Source organism: Zingiber officinale, chromosome 1B, assembly GCF_018446385.1.
Source record: "Zingiber officinale cultivar Zhangliang chromosome 1B, Zo_v1.1, whole genome shotgun sequence".
NCBI classification, from domain to species: Eukaryota; Viridiplantae; Streptophyta; class Magnoliopsida; order Zingiberales; family Zingiberaceae; genus Zingiber; species Zingiber officinale.
Genome location: NC_055986.1, coordinates 154,689,074 through 154,713,059, shown reverse-complemented (window position 1 = coordinate 154,713,059; position 23,986 = coordinate 154,689,074).

The window sequence follows — 23,986 nt, the reverse complement described above, 5'->3', positions numbered from 1 at the left end:
CTGAAGAACAGAGGATGGACTCTGGAAATTTGCTCAACTTGATCGATTGATCAGATCGATAAAGTAATCACTGCGGAATGAAGACCAGAATAGGCTCAAGAACTCCTGGGAACCTCCCTTCAAGCTCTGATGAATGCGGAAATCGTCGATTGGCAACCTCCCTCGATTAGGAATGCGACGATGAAACGGATTCCAAATCGCGGGTTGGGGTACCTCCCTCTGCCGCTCTCTGACCTCGGAAGATGAACGTCGGCACTCAGAGATCGCCGTCGGTGAAGGAGATGAGCTCTCGGATCTGGAATGGGGACGAGAGCAACGGGGACGAAGAAGATGAATAGTGAAATTATTGCAAGGAAAAACGCTGAGCTCAGTGAACACTGTAGCTTCTCCGCCTTTTAAATATCATCAGATCTGCACGGACAGCCTAAAATGCTTTGGATCTTGATCAACGATGGATAAATTTAAATCTGGATCAAAGCTTCGATCTCGATCAATGGCTGTGATCTACTTCCCCTTGACTTGGATGGATCAGATCTTCAATGGATGATTCAGATCTCTCTTGTTCTTGATGAATGGTCCAAATTGCTCCCAGGCTTGATCGTCTTGTTTGAATTCCTATTCGAGCACAAATTTAGTCTGATCTAATCCGGTCCATGATCCTTTTGATGCCTACTAAGAATATATCAAAATATTAGCATCAAATACCATGATTATAAGCTAATTTGTAATTAAGCCCAAGAATAAATGCAATGCATGAAATGTGATGTAAATATGAGTTTAACCTATGAACAAGACATCAAATCATGCATGTATGAACCAAAATAGTGTAACGAAATCATAGTTATGATGATTCACCATATCCCAGAAGTTTATCCAAAGAATGTCTATTTCTTGAACCCAAAGTTAAATCTGAATCTAACATAAAGTTAAACCAAATCTTGAAATTAAACTTAACTCATCTCATAAAATTATAGGATTTCTTGATTGAAAATGCAGATCGAGTGAGATGACTAAGGAATTAAAAATTAAAATTTAAAATTTAAAATTAAATATAAATCTTAAAATTTAAATTAAACTTAAAATTAAAATAAAATTAAAATAAAAAATGTAACTTAAAATTTAAAATTAAATTAAACTTAAACTTAAAATTTAAAATTTAAAATTAAACTTAAAGCTTAAAATTTAAATTAAACTTAAAATTAAAATTTTAAATTTTAAATTAAACATAAAGCTCAAAATTAAAATTAAACTTAAAATTTAAATTTAAATTTAAATTTAAATTTAAATTTAAAATTAAACATAAAACTTAAAATTAAAGTTTAAAATTAAAACTTAAAATTTAAATTTAAAATTAAACATAAAATAAAAAAAATTAAAATTAAAATTAAGCTTACAATTAAAAATTAAGATTAAAAAGTTACCTTAAAAATTTAACTTAAAATTTAATTTAAAAACCTAAAAAAAAACAGAAGGCACCTCCCGACAGCACCTCCCATAGGCGCCTTCGACACCGGTGGAAGGCGCCCTCATGATAGGCGGGAAAAATCTTGCCTAAATGGTGGAAGGCACCTTCAACCAATTGAAGGCGCCCTCTATAACCGATGGAAGACGTCTTCCATGAAGCTTGAAGGCGTCTTCGAGCTGTATTTTTCCAGTAAACAGAGACTATCTCTGTTCGCGATTTTAGCCGTGACAAGGCACCTTCCATCCCATATTTCTCAATAATTTCATCATGAAAATCTCAAAAAATGCCTCCTAGATATACCTTCCCTCAATATGTATCTTCAATACTTAGTTTATATACATTTCTCTTGTCTATTTATGCCTATATGTGTGTATAAAATTAGGAAAAGATGCATGTTACCCTTAGGCCTAGTAATACTCCATCTACTGATTCTAGATTCCCTACTGAGCAGCTTAGATTGTCCTTCTTGCAACATACATATGTGGCCCTGAAATCTAGGTACTTAGTAGAACCTTTTTTACTCAATACTGTGCCCCTATCACATAGATTATTGAGTACTACCAGTTAGATAAACTGGTTTATTGCAGTCATGCAGTAAATCTCGATTTGTGTGCTCAATTCTATAACAACTTAGAAAAGATAGATGATCTGACCTACTCCACCAGAGTTGGTGGAAAGGATTTTCACTTTTCCCCCACCTTATTATATGATAGTTTAGGACTTACGAGATTTGTATGCACATTTTTGTGCTACCCTCTATATGTATTTTTTTAGGGAGGAGAGAGTACCTGCTGTAACTGACTTTAGGTCACTCTCCCTTAGGGTCCAGGACTATATCCTATATCAAATCCTGACCACATGCATTCTATCGATCACATCTGACGACGTTGCGATGATGCGACCCTCCCACTCCTTCTTTTTGTATGGCCTTTGTCAGCGTCTAGATATTGACATTGCATTACATATGTTTCATAATATCATACATGCATCCAGTCTCGTCACTAGGCATCAAGTTCATATGCCCTATTGTCACATTTTGACATACATATTTTCGACCATAGGAGTAGATATGACCCAGGGTACGTCTAGCTCCCTTAGTGCATATGATGAGTTTGGTCAGCGTCAGCTAGCCCTAGTGCATATAGACATCACTGCTCAGGGGATTCTAGCTTGGAGATGTGGGCCGCAGCCAACCATACCAGTCGAGGCCGAGGATGACTTTCCACCTATTCCAGCCGAGGGAGAGGAGTGGCCAGAGTTTACGGCTGAGGAGATGTTTAGGTATGCTCCGACTTCGGACCAGCCCTCGACCTTAACCCAGCCCTCAACTTCTCTATCCATTGAGGATCAACTCACTCATCTTGAGGAGTCCTCCGCGCAGCTTCGGTAGTCAATCTCGAATGGATTTAGCACGCTCCGGGGGGAGATAACCATTGGATTTATTTCTCTCCGAGACGACATGACCAACAGATTTGAACAGATTCTTCAGGCTCTGTGTGCTCCTGAGCGACCCCTACCACCACCTGCTGACAATGATCATACCCGATCATGTTACATACGTTATTATGGATTGTATATGACTTAACTTACTCTTTTCAATTAGTTTTTTTCAGTCTGATTGTTAAAATTAGGAATATGTTTAATAGACTAGGACCATTATTTCTAAAATTATTTAATTTTTTTTAAATTCTAGGGTAAAATTCTTTATACAGTTATATCAAAATTCCCTTATTTTTAGAATTTTCAAAATCAATTTTAGTCTTAGTCTAGATCAAATCCGTAGAAAGCATATTCCTATAGATCTAGGACTTGAGTATCTAACCAACACATTAGGGTTACCTTGTTTGTGTATTGTCAAACTTAGAAAGGGGTGAGATGCATAGGCAGTTTGCTTGGACTTAAGATGCTTATATCAGTGCATCAACATAAGTCTGGGCGTTAAATACCAAATCTATAGCAATCAGGTTAAGTAATCTAGGTTAGTCAAACACTAACTGGATACAAAGACCTAACCTGACTAATCAAGTGAACACTGTTATCTTCTGATAGTTAGTTAGTAACCAACGGTTAGACAGTTAATGACAATTTATAGTTGACTAGATTATTTTGAAATAATCTCAAGTTTAGGGGGAGGATTAATAAGTTAATAAAATTTGAAAATATTCATTTTTTTCAACAATCCATTTTAAAAAAATGATTATCACATGTTTTGAAAAATTATTTTGAAAATTATTTCAATTATTCCAAACTACTTTAAAATAATTTTAAAATGTTGCAGCACCTAGTATTTTAATTTTTTCTTTGGAGAACTTTAACTTTAAATCCTTTACGTTTTTTTTAGAAATTAGCATTTTCAAAAAATTTTTTGAAAAACTTTAAAGTTTCTAAAGTTAATATATTTTAAAAGTATTTTCAATTGTATTAACCTTGTAAAAATGCTAATGTATAGTATTTTCGTCTTTGTTTTGAAAGATGTCTTTAAAATTTTATTTTTTAAATTTTGAAATCTACTTTACAAGATCTTTTCAAAACTAATTTTTTTTTGAGATTTTTAAGAAGTTATTTTTTTTATTATTCTAAAATGCTAAGTGGTTTCAAAACTATATTTGAACATACCTTAACATATGTTGTAAAACATTTTGAAAAGAGTTTATGGTTATAACATTTTTTCCTCCCTCAAGTAATTATAAGAATTATTTTATTGTAAAAAGGGTTATCTGTTTACTTTCCTTAGCACATTTTTTATTTATTCATGTTTTTTGATGAATGACAAAATGGGGGGGGGAGGTTAAGTTGATTAAGTTAACAAACTCTGAACCAACCAAATCGAAATCCGAATAACTTAAATCATATTATTTGTCTATTTTTGCATTTTTTTTCTAACATAACCCTCATTGCATTAAAAAGTGGGAGATTGTTGGTGCAGTTTTGCACTAACGATTTAACTCAGGTTTTGATAAATGACAAGTAAGTTAAGTTAGGTTTTGTTGTGATCTAACCACTTGATTAAGTGCGCAGAAAATCCAGCTAGGTTAACGGGTCGACTGAATAGCTGTACGAAATACAGCTAAGTCAATGGGCCAATCAGATGGCTGGTACAAAGTCTAGATAGGTCGATGGGCTGACTGGATATCTGGCAAGAAGTCCAGCTAGGTCAATAGATCGACCGAATAACTAGTATGAAGTCTAGACAAGTCGACAGGCTGACCGGATGTCTGGCAAACTGGTAAGTTTAGGTAAGTCACTGGAGGAGAGTTACCAAGTGAGGACGCGTCCCGGTTGAAGGGACAGTAGGTGTTGGTCCAGTTTAGGTCCATTTGAGATCCCTAAGTTGAAACATTGACTAATTCCTGGTCCTGGGAGGGCAGGAACTAATTAATACTGCTCATTATTATTGTACTAACATTTATCTTGCAGGTTATTATTTTGTTTATTGGACTAAGATTGTTTTGCAGGATAAATGAGCATATTTACCTTCGGATGAACAATGTTTGAAAGCGTCTTCAAGTTTGATAGAAGGCGCCTTCGTACTGTTCATAGAAGGTGCCTTTATACTGTTCATAGAAGACGCCTTCCATGGTTATGTAAGGCACCTTCTGTTGGTACGGAAAGCATCCGACGATAGAACTTGTGTTTTGATTATGTCAAAGGGTTCAAAGTTAAGTTGTTTTATTATCTAAAATGCTTGAATGAGTTTGCAGGAAAGTACTAAGTGTACTTAGGCAAAACTCCTAGCTGCGGTTAGGCAGGTGGAAAACCCTAGGGGGTGGTAACCCTAGGTCCTAGGGGGTGGTAACCCTAGGTCCTAGGGGGTGGTAACCCTAGGTGAAGAAAAGTCCTAGCTGCGGTTAGACAAAGGGAAAACCCTAGGGGGTGGTAACCCTAGGTCCTACGGGGTGGTAACTCTAGGTGGAAAGTCTTGGCGGGTCGAGAGCTTCGGGCAAAATCCTAGGGGGCGGTAACCCTAAGTTGAAAAGTCCTAGTGTCGCGAACTAGGTGGAAGTCTGGATGGGTCATGGAGTGGACATCCAACAGAAAGTCTTAGAGCCTCGGACGTTGAGCAAAAGTCCAGTCGGTTTGGAAGACCGATCTGGCAACAGGTATACTCTCCTAAGTGGAGTAGGTGAGGACGCGTTCCCCGCTGAGGGAACAGTAGAGGTCAGTTCGACCTAGGATTTCCGGTCGAAAATCTGAAGTCAGAACCGAGCAGTCTGGTGATTGTTAGATATTCATATTTATGTTATTATTATGTGCTAACTTTGTGTTGCAGGGTATGCTTGGTATTTTGGGACTGACATATCTTGCAGGGACAAAATAGCATGATTTACCTCGGATGAAGAATATCCAAGGCGCCCTCCATGGAACTTGGAGGCGCCTCAGGTGCAAGAGCTGGAGAGTGCATGTAGCAAAACTAGAGGCACCCTCTTTGAGTGCTGAGGCACCTCAGACGACCTTGGAGGCGCCTTCAAGGGCATCGGAGGCGCCCTCAGGTGGATATGCTGCGAAGGAGTCAAAGCTCATCCACGCTGCGAATCCACCGGTAATGGAGGCACCCTCAAGGGGCTTGAAGGCGCCCTCAACGACTTATATAAGCCTGTCTCGAGCAGAGGCTTAGGATAACATAGTTTTGGCAATCCTTCTTCAGCGCACTGCTAACGAGACGATCCGATCGAGCTACAACATGACCCCGACAACCCGAAGCTACGAAGTTTCAATTCCTTGTTGTCGGTATAGCTTTTTTAGTATAATTTTGTAATAATCTCCTGTAACTTTTGCGCGATTATAGTTATTGTCCAAAGTAAACGCTCAACGAGCGTGGGTCTTGGAGTAAGAGTCGCCACAGGCTCCGAACCAAGTAAAATCCACCTGTGTACTTGGTGTATTTTTCTTGTGTTGTTTTCTTTTATTCCGCTATGTTTACTCGATCGCTTTAAACCAAAAAGTGAAAGCCACGAGCGTTATTCACCCCCCCCTCTAGCGCGTTTCAATCCAACAATTGGTATCAGAGCGGGGTCGCTTCAATTTGGTGCAACCACCAATCAAGCATATTTTTCGTGGTAATTTTCAATTTTTCGAAGTCTTCTAGTCTAGTTTTTTCGTAATCAAATTTTTCCTCGAAGTTGGTGTAACACTACTTGAGTTCGTGTGTTTATTGTTTTTTCCCCCGCACTACTAAATACAAGACCTAGTCTTGGAATCTTTGTTGTTTATTTTTCTGTGAGCGAGATTCATTTCTCAAATGGCCCATCAAGAAGGTTATAGCACAGTCCGACCACCGCTCTTCTTCGGGGAAGACTTCAGCTACTGGAAGGGTTAAATGGAGTCCTACCTCCAAATTCAGTTTGAGGTATGGATGATCATCAAGACCGGCATCTCGCTCCCACTTGACGGCACAGGAAAACCCGTATAATGCGAAAACTGGGAACCTAGAATAATAAAGAAGGTAGAAGCCAACACAAAAGCAACGTGTATCCTTCAATGCGGTCTAACCAAGGAGGAGCTGAATCGAGTCAGCCCCTTCTCAAGTGCAAAAGAGTTGTGGCAAAAACTGATCGAGCTACACGAGGGTACATCAGACATGAAGGTAAGTAAGAGGGATCTCATTTTTAACAAGTTATATAACATAAAATTACAGGATGATGAAACAGCAAGCCAATTACATGGCCGTATACAAGATTTGCTCAACGGACTCCACACGATCAGGCAGAAAGTGGAGAATCACGACGTTATAAGGTACGCCCTAAATGCCTTTCCGAGAAATACCTTATGGGCATCCATGGTAGATACTTGCAAGGTATCTAAGGATCTATCTTTAATTAAACTAGACGAATTATTTTCTGAATTTGAATTGCATGAACAAATTAAGGCTCGATCGGCCGAGAAGGGTATAGCTTTGATTGCAGGTACAAGCAGAGCGCGTGAACCAAAAGCAAGACGCAGAATCGAACCAGAGTCAGAAGAAGAACCAGACTCAAATGATGATGACGATGAAATTACCATCGAGCTCGTGAAACTGGTCCGGAAGATGTGCAAGAAAAAGAAAAAGGCGACTCAAACGAACACGAAGGTCAAGACTGAAGTTACTTGCTACGGCTGTAACCAGAAGGGGCACTACAAGCCAGATTATCCAAACCAAAGGCAATGAAGAAGGAAGATGTTGAAGGCAACATGGTCTGAGTCATCAAACGAATCCGAATCCGACGAAGAAGAACAAGCAAGCTTTCTCGCTCTACCGGTACAAGTAAATATTGTGGAAACCGAGTCCGAGTTCGAGTCCGAAACCGAGAGCGAATTAGAAACCGAGTCCAAGCTAAGCCACGGATCCATATCTATTTCTGAAGGACCTAACCCCACTGTAAGCTCTCTTATTTCTGGTATTAATTTAGAAATTTTAGTTTCTTATTTGTTAAAGAAATTAGTTACATCCAATGTCCGGGTCAAGTCACTCCAAAAGGAGGTAACAACCCTTAAGGAAGCGACTAACTCGAGTCCTTTGACCGAGTCTGTTCAAATTGGAAGTTTAACTCAAGTCCAACAACTTGAGGAAGAAAATTTCAATCTGAAAACTGAAGTTAAAGAACTTAAAGACACATTGGAACGGTTCACGTTGGGTTCCAAGAATCTTGATCTAATTCTTGGAAAACAAAGAGTCGTTTACAATAAATCTGGACTTGGATTTAAACGTAAACATAAATTTAAATCGTATTTGTCAATTGTAAATAGATCAAATAGAAACATAGTCCAAGCATGGGTACCCAAGTCTAAATTGGTCAATCAAGTTGGACTAGGTTAATATTGGGTCCCCAAGGATCAAGTCCATTACCTTGATAGACCATATCGAGACTATGATCCAGGGGGAGCCAATAGAAAGACTATTTTTAAAATTGGTTGATGATTACTTTTACTGTTTTTATATAAATGTTTAGATTAGGCTAGATTAAGGATATAGGCGTAATTTACACTTGATTGGTTAGTCCTAGGAATTTCAAAAGGGAAATTAAATATATAATTTCTTTGAAAGACTTTGTTTAGAAGTGGTGGATGATCTCATACCCAAGAAGATCTAGTGCCTCGCCACAGCCTGGAAGCCAATCTTTGAAATGTGTATTTAATTCTCTAATTGAAAAGCCTAAGTCTAACCCAAATGCAAATTAATTCTTAGACAAAATCTAAATTAAAGATTAAAATTAATCATCTCACTAAAATCTATAAGGCTCTCTACTTGATAATTTAGAAAACGGTGAGATGGACTTAGGCAAAATTTAGATTATTCAATTCAACTTATTTAATTTAAATCAATTCATCTTAATCAAATTAATTAATTCAATTAAGCCAACCTAATTAATTTCAAAATGTTAATCTTAATTTTAAAATGTTAATTATTTTTAAAATCATAATTAAATGATTTTTAAATTATGATTAATTTCAAAAACATTATTTTTAAAATTAAAAATTCAAAATCATAATTAATAAAATTATTTGATTATTAATATTTAAATTAAAATTAAGTTTCAAATTATTAATTATTAAATTTTCATTTTCAAAATCTTAATTATTCCTTAATTATAATTAATTTTCAAATCATATTTAATCTAAATGACAATTAATTTTCATAATCTAAATGACAATTAATTTTCAAATCATATTCAATTTTCAAAATCTAAATCATAATTAATTTCAAAATCATATTGGAATTCAAAAATCCTAATCATTTAATTATTAGATTTTAAAAATCTTAATTATTTCTAATTTATTTTCAAATTATAATTAATTTCAAAGTCTTACTTAATTCCATAAATAATTTTTAAATTATTTTTCAAAAAATGATAATTTCTTTCAAATCATTATAATTATCATAATTAATTTCAAAAAGTTAATTGTTTTCAAGTGATTTACATTTCAAAATCTAAATCATAATTAATTTTCAAATCATATATGCAAGATTATAATTTCAAACTTAATTTTTAATACATTTTCAAAATCGTCAAAAATTTTAAATGTTTACTTATTTGAAATTCAAACTCACTGAAAACTCAAAAACCTATATATATTTTAAATCTCAATTTTAATATTTTTTTAAAATAAAGTTAATTCCGTCTCACACTCACTCATAAGTTGAAGATGTTTGATAACTTAGAATAGGTGAGATGAAAAATTAGGAAAATAGATAATCTTTTTTATTTTTATGCTTGGATTCTAGGACACAAAAATTTATTTTGGCATTAATCAAGGGAGAGTGAAAGAAAGGTGAAGGCATTTATTTTTTTTTTAAAAAAATAAATTTTGGTTGTTAAATAAACCTTATTTGAAAACGCAAGTTCAAATACTTTTGAAAAAGTTTTAAGTTTATAAAATATTTAATTATGCTTTTTATCCATTTATTTTAAAGGCTAAGTATTTTTCAAAGCTAAGTACTTAACTATGTTTTTATGAAAACCCCTTTTTAAGCTAAGTACTTAACTAAAGCTTTTATGAAAATTCTTTAAACCAAGTAGTTAACTAAGTTTCTTTTGAAAATCCTTTTAATATAAGTACCAAATTTATCAAAATCTTTTTAAAAAACTAAGTTCTTCTTTAACAAAATTGTTTTATTTTTTTTTCTAAGTGAAAGTGGGCTTAGCTAAAGTTATACAAATTGATACAATTTAAATTAAGTACTTTTCAAATTTAACTAAGTAAAATTGCTTTTTGAAAAACTCTTAGCTAAATTGCATTCCAAACTTAGTTTTTGAGCAAAATGTTTTTTGGGAAAAGATTTCTTAATCTAAATTTAAGTTTTAAAAGCTAAGTATTTTCAAAGAATCTCTAATTTAGCTAAGGTTCTAAATTATTATAGTTAAAGCTAAGTATTTTTGCAAGAAACTCCTTTTCAAAGTAAAGTGTTTATTAAAATCCTTTTCAGCTAAGTAATTATCAAAGCAAAATTTATTTTAAAACTTAGTCAATTTATTTTCTAGACTTAGCTATGTCGCATAGTATTTTCTCAACCTAATCATTTTAAAACTAAGTTTAAGCTAAGTTTTTCAACTGAGGACTTTTTCATTAAGTTTTTTTCTTTACAATTTCTAAGCCCTTCACTATGTAAATCCTTAACAATGTTTAGGGAAGTTACCCTTCAGGGGGAGCTTAAGGTTAAACAGAGTAATATTTTTACTATTTTTACTTATTAAAACAACCTTCTCCCTACTTGTTTTCTTTTTTATTTATGTCAAAGGAGGAGAGAAAAGTCACAGTTAAGCAAAATTTAAGCAAATTAATGCTCATGTTTAAATTTCTTTATTTATTGCTTGTAATATTTTTACTTAACTTTGAACCGTGTTGTCATAATCAAAAAGGAGGGAATTATTGATGCAGGAAGCATCCGACGATCGAACCTGTGTTTTGATTATGTCAAAGGGTTCAAAGTTAAATTATTTTATTATCTAAAATGCTTGAATGAGTTTGTAGGAAAGTCCTAAGTGTACTTAGGCAAAAGTCCTAGCTACGGTTAGGAAGGTGGAAAACTCTAGGGTGTGGTAACCCTAGGTCCTAGGGTGTGGTAACCCTAGGTCCTAGGGGGTGGTAACCCTAGGTGAAGAAAAGTCCTAGCTACGGTTAGGCAAAGGGAAAACCCTAGGGGGTGATAACCCTAGGTCCTAGGGGGTGGTAACTCTAGGTGAAGAAAAGTCCTAGCTACGGTTAGACAAAGGGAAAACCCTAGGGGGTGATAACCCTAGGTCCTAGGGGGTGGTAACCTTAGGCGAAAAGTATTGCGGATCGAAAACTTGGGCAAAATCCTAAGGGGTGGTAACCCTAGGTTGAGAAGTCCTAGTGTCGTGAACTAGGTGGAAGTCTGGATGGGTCGTGGAACGGGCATATGGCAGAAAGTCCTGGAGCCTCGGACGTTGAGCAAAAGTCCAGTCGGTCTGGAGGACCAGTCTGGCAACAGGTATACTATCCCAAGTGGAGTATGTGAGGATGTGTTCTTCGCTGAGAGAACAGTAGGCGTCGGTTCGACCTAGGATTTCTGGTCGAAATCTGAAGTCAGAACCGGACAGTCCGGTGATTGTTAGATATTCGTATTTATGTTATTATTATGTGCTAACTTTGTGTTACAGGGTATGTTTGGTATTTTGGGACTAACATATCTTGTAGGGACAAAATAGCGTGATTTACCTCGGATGAACAGTATCCGAGGCGCCCTTCATGGAGCTTGGAGGCGCCTCGGGTGCAAGAGCTGGGGAGTGCGCGCAGTAGAGCTGGAAGCACCCTCATGGAGTGTTGAGGCGCCTCGGATGGCCTTGGAGGCGCCTTCAAGGGTATCGAAGGCGCCCTCAGGTGGATAGGCTATGAAGGAGTCAAAGCTCATCCATGCTACGAATCCGCCGGTAATGGAGGCGCCCACAATGGCTTATATAAGCCTATCTCAAGCAGAGGCTTAGGATAACATAGTTTTGGCAATCCTTCTTCAATGCACTGCTAACGAGACAATCCGGTTGAGCTACAACAAGACCCCGACAACCCAAAGCTGTGAAGTTTCAATTCCTGGTTGTCGGTATAGCTTTTTCAGTATAGTTTTGTAATAATCTCTTGTAACCTTTTGCACGATTATAGTTATTGCCCAAAGTAAACGCTCAATGATCGTAGACCTTGGAGTAGGAGTCGCCACAGGCTCCTAACCAAGTAAAACCAACCTGCGTACTTGGTGTGTTTTTTTTTGTGTTGTTTCATTTTATTTCGCTGCGTTTACTCGATCGCTTTAAATTGAAAAGTGAAAGCCACGAGCGCTATTCACCCTCCCCCCTGTAGCAAGTTTCGATCCAACACCTTCCATAGGATAAATTTTGGCCAAAGTCTAGATAAGTGTCGAGCTGTTCAGAATCGAACTTACCTCATTGGAGGCACCTTCCATGTCTTTTATAAGGCTGTCTCGAGAAGGCATTAGAATACAATACCTATACGAGCTACTGCGCATCCAATTGAATTTCTGACTGCTCCAGGCTTCTGCTACGACTCTGTTGTGAAGCTGCTGTGCTCGACAACTGTTCCGAGAACTTTCGATCATGGTCGTGAGTCCGACGTCAACATATGAGTGGCCTTACTTCTATCTCTAAAGTGTCGGTAGCTTTTTGTTTGTATACTTGATTACTACAAAAGGACAGTGTGTTGCACTTGTTGTAACTTTCTTTGTACTCGATTTACTCTTCCGGAGGTACCGGAAAAGACATTTAGTGAATTACCCGTCAATAGGTCTGCGGGACCTGGGTTTTGGAGTAGGAGTCGCTGAAGGCTTCGAACCATGTAAACCGCTTGCATCTTCTGGTGTTGCCTTTTTCATTTTAATTTTTCGCTACGTACTTTACTCTGAGTTCTTAAAACCAAAAAGAAAAGTTTTGAAAACCACATGATTCACCCCCCTCTCACGTGTAATCGATCCAACACCCTTAGATGGTAGACTTGGAGGAGGGACCTTTAAGCAAAAGGTAAGCTTAGTAGGTCAGGTAAACTTACAGATATAGGCTAGGTTGCTTGTTTGTGTTTGTATGATTGTTTTATAGTAACCTGGAGCTGGAAGCATAACATAGAGCAAACAAAAGTAAATGGGTGAACTAGACTTGACTCAGGTCGAACTAGACCCAAACTTGTTCAGTAGACCGAACTAGTGATTTGGTAAACCGACTGCGTTCAGTCTAAATTATTGAGTTGTGAAATGTTAATATGGAAAATAATGTCGTAAAATATCTTATTCATCTTTGTAATTTGGAAGAGGATAAGGATAAGCCAGATGATGTGGATAAGGCTTGATCCAACTATGAGTTCATCTAGATATGACTTCATCTAGATAAGAGTTGATCTAGATAAGAATATATATGATCAAACTCTATAAAAGGAGATAAAGACTCTATATTCAAGATAACTTCTTCAATTCTACTCTCCACCTCTACGCTCAGGAAGCTACGTTGCGAAGCTCTACGACGAGGGAAGCTCCAGGTGGTGCGCTGCGCTCAGGACTTACAGATTGGCCATCATCCTTTGTTTGACTTGTTTATTACAAGTTGTATTTAAATTATTATTATTTGTGCTTGTATCACAAACTGTAAGATGAGTTTCTCCCCTCCGAAGTTCTGGAAAGGAAACCACTAGTGGATGGGCGCCTCTCGTGATTTGGTCTTGGATGTATTGACCCTCGGGGTTGGGAACCAAGTAAATCCCTTCAGTACTCTTTTCTTTAAGTTTTTATTATATTTTGTTGCGACTAACACTTTGATAGAAAGAACGAACGAAATCAAAACAAAAAACAACGAGTTGATATTCACCCCCCTATCGACGCCACTAATCCTATAGGATTTACTCAGAAGGAAAACATTAATTACAAGGAGACTTTCTCACTTGTATCCATGAAAGACTCTCTTAGGGTAATTATAACATTTGTAGTTTATTTTGATTTACAGTTACATCAAATGGACATTAAGACTGCATTCCTTAGGGTCAGTTTACTTGGGAGAGCGGAAAATAAAACTAAGCAAAAGTTTCTGCAATGGAAAAGTTTTTATCGTTTACTTCATTAAAATTTTCAAATGGAAGAGAAACGCAATCCATCAACAGATAGTTTTGGAGTCAAAATCGATCACCTCAAAATTGGACCGAAAGCAGTGGATGGAAAAAATGACGAATATACTCATTTTCATTCACAAAATTACATCACATGCAAAAAAATTATGCATGTATCCTTTTTAACTCACAAAATTATATTATATACCAAAAAATGATGCATGTACTTTTTTTTTATTTATAAAATTACATCGCATGTATCCACCTTTCTCTATCAAGATAAACAAGCATGCAAAGGAAGGGATTTCTTCACCCTTTCTCTTCTCTTCCTCCGAGGATAATTTTCCACCATAAATTCCTTTCCCTTTCTCATCCATGCTTTAGAGCAAACACAACATTAATGATGATACTGAGATAACTATATGCATGGTGTTGTTAGTGCAGTTTGCACTAATGGTCTAACTCAAGTTTTTGATGAATGACAAGCGAGTTAAGTTAGGTGTTTTGTGATCTAATTGCGTTACCAAGTGTGTAGGAATTGACAAGTCCGAAGGACCAGACACCAGCCTGAAATCCAACTAGGTCTGTGGGACCGAATAGCTGGTGCGAAGTCTAAATAAGTCAACGGGTTGATCGGATATTTGAAAGAAAGTCTGGTTGGGTCTGCGAGACTAGACACCCGGTAGAAGTCTAGTTGGGTTTGTGAATTGGACAACTGACATGAAAATCTGGTGGGTCAAAAGGCTAGTCAACCAACAATAAATTGGTAAGTCACTGGAGAAGAGTGACTAAGTGAGGGCGCATCCTGATTGAGGGGCAGTAGACGTCGTTCCAGATTAGGTATATTTTAGATTCATAATCTAAGATTTTGACTAGTTTCTAGTCCTGGGAGGACAGAAGCTAATTGCTACTCTTTATTATAATTACACTAACTTTATTTTGTAGAGTAGATATTTTAATTTTGGACTAACGCATGTTGCAGGAAAAAAGGAGCACAAAATTCTTCGAATGAACAGTGCCCGAAGGCGCCTTCAAGTATTGGGAGACACCTTCAAATGTTCATGGAAGGCGCCTTCAATGGCCATGGAAGGCGCCTTCCAGACAATAAAAGTTGACTATTTCGACGATAAGCTTTAGCAAGCTTCGGGATTAGATTTGATCCATTGGAGGCGCATTCAATGCCTATGGAAATCGCCTTCCACGCTTATGGAAGGCACCTTCCACGCCCTATTTAAGGCAGACTCGATCAACCTTCATACAACAACTGATATAAGAGCTACTGCGCATCCATTTAAGGTTCCAACTGCTCCAACTCCCTGTTGTGACTCTATTGCAAAGCTGCTACGCCCGACAACTATTCCGAGGACTTCCAATCGTGGCTGACAAACCAACACCGACACATGAACGCTTTCACTTTGATCCCTACGTGTCGATAACAAAGTTCTTTTTTGTATTTAATTACTGAAAAAGGGAAGTGTAGTTTGTTACACTTGCCCTACATTTTTTGTACTCGATTCCCTCTTCTGAAGGTACCGAAGAGATATTTTAGTGAATTACCCATCAATAGATCCGCGGGACTTGGGTCTTGGAGTAGGAGTCGCCGAAGGCTCTGAACCAAGTAAAACCAATTGTTTTTTCTGGTATTTTTTTTCTTACTTAATTTTTGCTGCATACTTATCTTTTAAAATCTGAAAAGAATAATATTTTCAAAACCACGTAATTCACTCACCTTCACGTGCGACTCGATCCAACAGGTACAACTAGAGAATTTTGAGTCTAAGGATTCAAAACATCTATTATATAAATTAAAGAAATCCATTTATGGTTTGAAATAGGCATCCCATCAATGGTATCAGAAATTTGATCATGTGGTTACTTCATTTGGATTTAAAGAAAACTCTATTGATCAATGCATATATGTCAAGTTTAGTAGAAACAAGTTTGTTATACTTATCCTATATGTGGATGACATATTGGTCGCAAGCAATGATAAAGGTCTGCTCCATGAAATCAAGTCATTTCTATCCAATAATTTTGAAATAAAAGATCTTGGTGAATATTTTTTGTTTTAGGTATGCAGATATATCATAATCTTTCAAGAGACATTCTTAGACTTTCAGAGAAAGCCTATATTGAAAAGGTGTTTGTAAGTTGTAAGATATGACATGCAAAACTATGTATCTGGTGACAAACCTATGTCTAGAGGTGACAGATTCAATTTATAACAGTGTCCACGGCATGAACTTGAAATAAAAGAGATAGAACAATTCCCTTATACGTCAGCTGATAGAAGTCTCATGTATGCATAAGTTTGTGTAGGATTGAAGAAGTCAAGAGAGGAGGTGAATTTCATTCGTTTAAAATCTTTTATTTTTATTTTTGTAAAACCTAATCAAAGTATAGTAGCAACAAAATAAAAATAAAGATAAATACAAAACGGTTTTACTTAGTTTGTAGTCTAGCGACTAGTACTACTCTAAGGCTCGCGATCCTTAATCGCTTTCGATGGATAATCACTATACCTCTTTTCTCCAAACTCTTTCAGAGAAAAGAAATCTCGTACAAGAATGAGGTGTATAATAACCATCTACTATAACATTTAAGAGTAATGCGAGTACAATAACAAAATATACTTACAACATAAGGTAGAAGATGAAGCATAGGTTGTTGGAAGCCTCCCGACGTCATAGTAGTTGAAAATTGCATGAATCAGTAGCAGCAAAGACAAGATGGAGCAGTGAGTGAATTGATGAATCGCTCGAACCCTGAGGCATTCTTTTATAGACATTGTTTAGTCAATTAAAAAATCATTCTGTAGACTGATCCTTTCAGTTGACAGAACCTTCTATCCGTCGGTTGATCTCCGCATCCTTCTTTGTTTGCTTTGATTTAATCCGTTCGATCTTGTAAATCACACTATTTAGTCGATTGGTAAACTTTATCCATTGACAAAACCTCTGGATTTTTCTTTCATGTGCGATCCGATTAAATATGATATCTCTTAGCAAATATGGTCTAGTTGACTAATCACCCTTATCAATCAACTAAACTTTGTTTGCTTCTTTGCTAGATCTCGAATCTTGCCTGTGCTTATTGATAAATAGTATTTTGACTCTTATATTTAGCATTTTTATCCTCTCGTAAGCATAAATCTTGCTTTATATCATGTTTTACGAGTTGAAATCTATTTAGATGTTTGATGTAATTTTTCTTATATTTTCTAGAATTTTATTTAAGCGATTCACACTATTGATGAAGATTTGGAATCATCTGGATCATTCATCCAGATTAGGCGTATCTAGACCATTGATCATAATTAAGCCATCCAAAGGTTCATCCAAGAAGTGGAGGTTCATCACCAATTTTGATCCAAGAAATAAGAGCCAATCTAATCACAAAAGTCTAATTTCAAAAGCCTAATATTCAAGGAACCTTAATCGAGTGGATTCGGATCCCTTCTCCTCAACCCTAAACCTAGATCCGAATCTTGGATAAGCTACAGTAGGGTTGATGTGCACAGGGACAACATCTCTTCTTCGACACTTTTGACGTCGCAAGCTTCTTCGGATTCCTCACCATCAGCCGGCGGTTCCATCCCATCTTTTCACCGTCGGCCGACCACCTTGCCTCTCCTCTCCATCTTAATCCGCCATCATCTTCCCTAACATCTCAAGCAACTCAGGGCAAGTTTCAAATCTAACGCCCAAGCTCACCCAACTGACCCTTCTTCATAATCCATCACCTCCAGCCATTTCCCCTTCGAGCTAGAAGAGGATGAACCGAAGCCTTCCCCTTTCTCTCTTTGGGTTAGAAGAGAGGAAGCCCAATCTCCACAACCGGCAACCCCTCCCAAGCTTCCTTCACAACTATCGTCCTCCATAAGTTCCATCCGTCACATCGATGAGTTTGGGGTGTGTGGTTGTCTCTTGTTGGTTAATTTTTGTTGATTGTTAACTGTAATATGAATGCGTGTAATTAATTTGATCTTCCATTTTTAAATTGCCAACTATAATGTTAATAAAACCGATCTATATTTTTTTAAATTGCTGACACTTTACTTAATTCAATTCATGCTCACCAAGTGTTCGTTGAAATGTCCTAATTATTTGTCTTACTTTAGTTTTGGATTTTCTTAACTTAGATTTTTACAATACTTTGTTAATTGAATGTTTCATATTTATCTTATGTTTGTCTTTATTTAAATGCAATTAGGCGAGATTAGATTAGGTCTTTTAATGCTTTTGTTCCATGCTTAATTTCGTTGAATGTCTTATTTTATGTTGCTTTTAATTTCTTTGCAATCGTAGTTTAGGTTAGATCATGTTTTCTCTACTTGGACCGTCTTTCATTTATTAGGATTAGATTCCATTTTATGCATTGTTATTTCATTTCATAAATTTAACGTTGAACCCCAACACAATTTTCATATAAAAACACAAAAGCAATAACATTTAATCCTAGGTTTATCATTCTATCGTTACATTCTTTGTGAGAGACGATCTGAGCCATCTCTATACTATATTAGTGTAGAGGGGTTTGGTAATTAGGATTTAAGGATGACCGAGATCACCCAAACGAGCGAAAGACTTGGACTGAGGCAAACGGAGCCGGAGCAGAAGACCCGGGCTGAAAAAGTCAACAATGTTGACTTTTCCCATCCGGGGCGCCCGAACTAAAAGTATATCCAGATCTCGGTCAAACCGAGATCTGTGCATTGGGGATAAAGTTTTATCCCCCTCAGGACGCCCAGAACACTTCGGGGCACCCTGACCAAGGCTATAAATACAGCCTTGGTCCAGAAGCTTTACATTCATTCGAAGCAATTCATTTCCCAACACTTGTACGCTTCAGTTTAGTTAGCTTCTTTCTTTTTGTGCTTCATCGTTGTAAGAGGCTTCTCCGCCTGAAGGAGATACTAATGTGACATCTTCCTTGGATTAACAACCTCCCCGGTTGTAACCAAGTAAATCCCCGTGTGCCTCTTCTGTTACTTTCTGTCTATTTAATTATTATGCAAGTGTTAGTTTCAAAAGTTCAAGAAGGGATGGTCTTTATTTTTGCAAACTATTCAACCTCCCTTCTAGCCGGCCCCAACAGTCCTACATAATGGTGGCGTTCAGGAGAGGGTGATCGATGACGAAATGCTTAGGGAGTCGGTCGACGTAGTTTTGGGTTGAGATGGTAACAATCCTTTGTATTATAAGTTATCGTGCAGTGATAAGAGCATAAGAACGGGGTCCATTGTCAGGGCTCGATGAATTTTGCCTGCTCGGCCTCCACATGCTAGACTGCATGAGCTCGGGACTCCTAATGTTGTCGTGTTGCGCTCACTTAGGGCCCTTTTAACAATTGATAGGTGTGGGCCGCTAGGCGCTCTGGGATAGTTGTCGACTATGGAATCACTTTTTTCCTAGCTGATTGGGCCTCTTCAATGTAGATGTACTTTGTAGCCCATCCGAGTAGATGGTTGAAGTCTCTCAGAGGCTTCCTGATAAGTGAGCAAAAGAAGTCATTATTTGTAAGTCCATGTGAAAAGACACTTACCAAGATTTCCTAAGTGACTGATAGGACGTCCATAGGCACTTCTTTGGGCGCTTGTTTGATTGTAAACAAGTTCACATTCATCTTCTGATAGCGGTAGCTGCTAGTAAAATGCTGAAGAAAAGCCGCTCGAAAGTCCCTGAAGCTACAGATAGAGCCGATAGGCAAGCATTTGAACCACCTCTGCATTGATCCAGAGAGAGTGGTCAGGAACACTTGGCACTTAACTCCGTCACTGTATTAGTGGAGCATGGCTGTGTTGTTGAACTTGAGTAGATCGTCCACGGGATTAGCCGACCCTGTATACTCTCCAATCGTCAGAGGTCTGAAGTGAGGTGGTAACTAATCGTCAAGGATTTCCTGGGATTATTGCTTATTGATCCGCTCGGGAAAGTTGTCGAGTCGGGGTGCTTTGCCTTTCTGCATATCCCAAACGGGCGTGTTCTTGGAAGATGACCTTGTGTCCTTTCAACTAGGCCATGCTCTTCCGAGGGCATGCAGACTAGCGCCCTATGATATGGGATTGCCGTGTTTGGCGCTTCCTCGAAGGCGCCCATCGGCCGGTGGTTCGGCTTTCGACCGATAGGGTCTTCCGCTCGAACTCTTTGGGCAGCTCACTGACCTGTGGCCGATACAGCTGGGTCGTTCGGTGCTCAGCAGTCAACTGCTATCTCTTGTTGCTGTTGTACCATCTTTGTAGCTCGAGCATTTAGAATCTACAATTCTTCTTGGGTCAACGTTATTGTAGTTAATCATCCAACATCTTCCATCTTCACATCTCGGATGCAGGTGTAGTTCCCACAGACAACACCAAATATTTGGACTTGTAGCCTCCTTCAACTAGACTTAAGGGGAAGACTTGTGATACGGAGATGAAGAGGGGCCCTCCAAGAGTGGGTTAAAGCAGTGAAGACCGGCTGACATGGAAGTTAAAGTCAAACGATCAAAGTCGCAAGGTCGGATGGACTACAAAACTGCGAACTGTTGGTGGCCGAGCAGACCTCTAGAATTGGTCGGACGCGAAAGTCCGACCGGATCATCTGAGCAGTTGCCCTTCGTAGCTTGTAGCATAGGTCCTTAGGTCCGATCGGGCATAATGTGCCTCTCTGACAACGGTAAGGTTGAGTGAGGAACAAGCCGATAGCTCCATTCAGTATGGGTGAGCTGGTGACATCCTGGTCAAGCGCCTCTTAGTCGGCATATAGTGGTGCCTACATATATATCTTATCGTACTCTTTTGGAAGTTTGTGCCATCAACAATAGAGAATGTTCAACAAGTAAATAGTACTTTAAAAGCTTTTAGTCTGTCACATCATAGATTTACGTACGCGCTTAAAGAAAGGTGTCAAGGACACTTTTAGACTTGTCTTTTCCTAGGATCTTTGGAAAATATGCATATGCTTTGGGATGCACGCATAGACGCTACAGTGGTACTATAAAAGGGGTCTCCATTCACAGGCAGAGGTATACGATACTTCATTATTTTACATGCTCTTGGCTACTGTTCATTTTCTACTATTCTTCTCCACTGAACCTGCTGGATCGTAGAGTTCACTAGAGAGGGGGGGGGGGGTGAATAGTGATCGTTAAGAAATCAAGAATTGATTCAAGTATATAGTGGAATTAAAGACAATGCTAATACAAACAATTTTACTTGGTTCAGATCCTTCGTTGATTCCTAGTCCAAGGCACGCACTCGTCGAGTGCTTTCGTTGGACAATCACTAATAATTCGTAAAAATGATTACAAAAATGAGTACAGGAATTATTAAAAGAATACCGACAACAAAAATAGAAGATTAAATCATAGGTTGTCGGAGAAGCCTTGTGGTGTCGCAGGAGCAGTGTGCAACAGAGCAGTCGTAGTAGAAGTTGTTGTCCAAAGCTCTGGTGGAAGGCTTCTTTTATAAGAGTGCTCTGGGCGCCCGGATCCCTTCCGTTCCCTTCGTAAATATTCCACAAAACTTTTTAACTATGATTTTGAGCCCTTTACATTAAAGTGTTTTGGCTAATATACTTTGACAATAAAAAAGAGCTTGTTTTCATACCACACACCCATAATTGCATCCATACAAGCCCCCTAATATTACTTATGATTATTTATCTATGATTTTGAATCATTTTTGGTTATCAAGATGTTTTGACCAAAGAACCTTAATTGACAACCAAAAAAGACTCAAAGTCATTCTATATAGGCATCACTACATTTCTCCCCGTATCTTAATACCAATTATGGGTTTTATCCTTGATTTGGAGTCCTATTTAACTATCAAGGAGTCACGGCCAAAATACCAAGCTGTTCATGAGCTATTCGAAGCTCGATTCGATAAAAGCTCGTTTGAGCTTGTTTAATGAGTTTTGTTAAGATAAACAAACCAAGCTCAAGCTTCACAATATTCGGCTCGTTAGCTCATGAACATGTTCGTTAAGCTTGTAAATCAACTTTCAAATAAAAATAATAATAATTTTGATATTGAATTTATAGATTTTACACTCTACTTATAAAACATATAGATAAATATATTAAATTTATTTATTAGAATAAAATTATAGATTTTAATAAGAATATTATAATTTTCTCTAAATATATAATTTAATTTTTAATGAATATTTAAATTTATAACTTATATTTATTAAAATCGTTGAGGCTTCATAGAAGTTCAAATAAGCTCGAGAGCCATGAATATATTCGTTAAATAAAATTAGAGCTCGGCTTGATTATAAATGAGCCGAACTCAAATATTTAAGAGTTCGACTCGGCTCAATTACACCCCATGATTAAACAGAGCTCAAAATCATGTTATCTGGACAACAATGTTGCATCCCTACTCTCTCTTGATATTCTTGATGGTCTTATCCATGATTTTAATCACTTTTTAATTATCAAAATATTTCGGCCAAAACAACTTGACATTAAAAAGGTTTATATTCATGCCATATGGGCACCTTCCATTCCTACAAATCTTCAAATATTGTTTATAGTCTTTTTTTCATATATATATATATATATATTAAAATTATAATATTAAAATTTAAAAAATAATAAAATAATTACATATGATACTCACAAGATGAGCATCATAAGATAAATAAGGTATCACGACTATATACATAATATGTTGTGCACCGTACAGTGCACGCTTGTGCGATGCATAATAATTTTTCTTTTTTAGTTTGGGTTTTGCCCTTTAGGGTTTTGAATATAGAGTTTAAGGTTTAGAGTAGGGGTGACAATTTGGTTCAGGTTCGAATTAACGGGTTGACGAATGACAACCTGAATCCGACTTGATTATTAATTCGGGGCAAACTATTTAACCTGAACATGATCTATTTATTTGTAATTGACTCGAACCCGACCCATTTGATCCGTTTGACCCGAACCTAACATGATATGAATCTAAGGACTTGATGTATATATATAGGGATAGGGTTTTTAATTTTTTAAAATTTATAATTTGGGTTTAAATTTATAATTATTTATAAAAGGGTTCGTGGGTTGTAATTGGATCGTTTCAGGTAGATCCAAACTCGATTTATTTACTAATTGGGTCAATCGGATTGACCCGATTTTGATCCGAATTTGAAACTATCCGATCTTAATCTAATTTTTTTTTGTATTCGGTTTAAATCATTTTTTCATGTCGGATAAAAAATTGTCACCCCTAATTTAGAATATAATATTAAATTAAAAAATCAAATAAAAAATTACATTAGATTAGATGCTCCAGGACTAGGGATGTAAATGAACGAAATGGTTCGCGAGCTATTCAGAACTTGATTCGATAAAAATCTCGTTCGAGTTCGTTCGTTTAGCTTATCGAGCCGAGCGGAAGCTCGATTTCAAGCTCGATAGTTTTATTGAGCTGAGCTCGAGCTTAAGGATATTCGGCTCGTGAGCTCACGAACATGTTCGTTTATAGGCTTGTGAACTCGGGCTCGAGCTCGGCTCGTTTAAAGGGTTCGAGAATATGTTCGTTTATAGGCTCGTGAACTCGGGTTCGAGCTCGGCTCGATTAAAGGACTCGTGAATATGTTTAATGGTATGTTGAGTTTGGAAGTTTAATGTAGTAGTTTGGGATGTTCAATGATGTGTTGAATTTATATTATTTTAATTATTAGGTTTGTTGAATATTTATTAAAATGAATTTTCAAACTCACTTAATAAGTCTGTAAAATAAGTTTTAAAATAAATCCAAAAATAAGCTCTAAAATACATCTGAAAATGAGCTCGAGCTCGTTTAACGAATTAGGTTTGTTATCTATGATAATTAAATTAATAATGAGTCGAGTTTAAACTGTTCATGAGTTTAATAATCTCAAAATAAATTAAGTTCAAGTTTTATGATAAAAATTCAATTCGAACTCAAACTGAACTCGAATTTAATATTATTCGACTCATTCAGCTTGTTTACATTTCTATCCAGGACAATACGAGACAAAGTGTGCTACG